Here is a 240-nt window from a genome sequence, read left to right as displayed (position 1 = left end):
TCGGATCGGTCCACTGCCTTTGTCATCTAAACAGCATCTGCCATCTATTCTATACATCTTTGTCACCGATCAAGTCATTACCGCAAGATGACGGGACAAGTAAGTTTTTTAAAAGTTGATTCTACGTCGTAGGAGTTGACCGAGAACAAATGTTTGCGAAATTATATTATTGACACTATAGTGATGTCCACGTTATAATGGCATCAATGTTATCTCTTTCTCTGTTGCCAGATCGTCTTT

This window comes from Nilaparvata lugens, chromosome 14, assembly GCF_014356525.2.
Source record: "Nilaparvata lugens isolate BPH chromosome 14, ASM1435652v1, whole genome shotgun sequence".
In the NCBI taxonomy this organism is placed as follows: domain Eukaryota; kingdom Metazoa; phylum Arthropoda; class Insecta; order Hemiptera; family Delphacidae; genus Nilaparvata; species Nilaparvata lugens.
Note: the sequence above shows the minus strand (reverse complement) of the source record.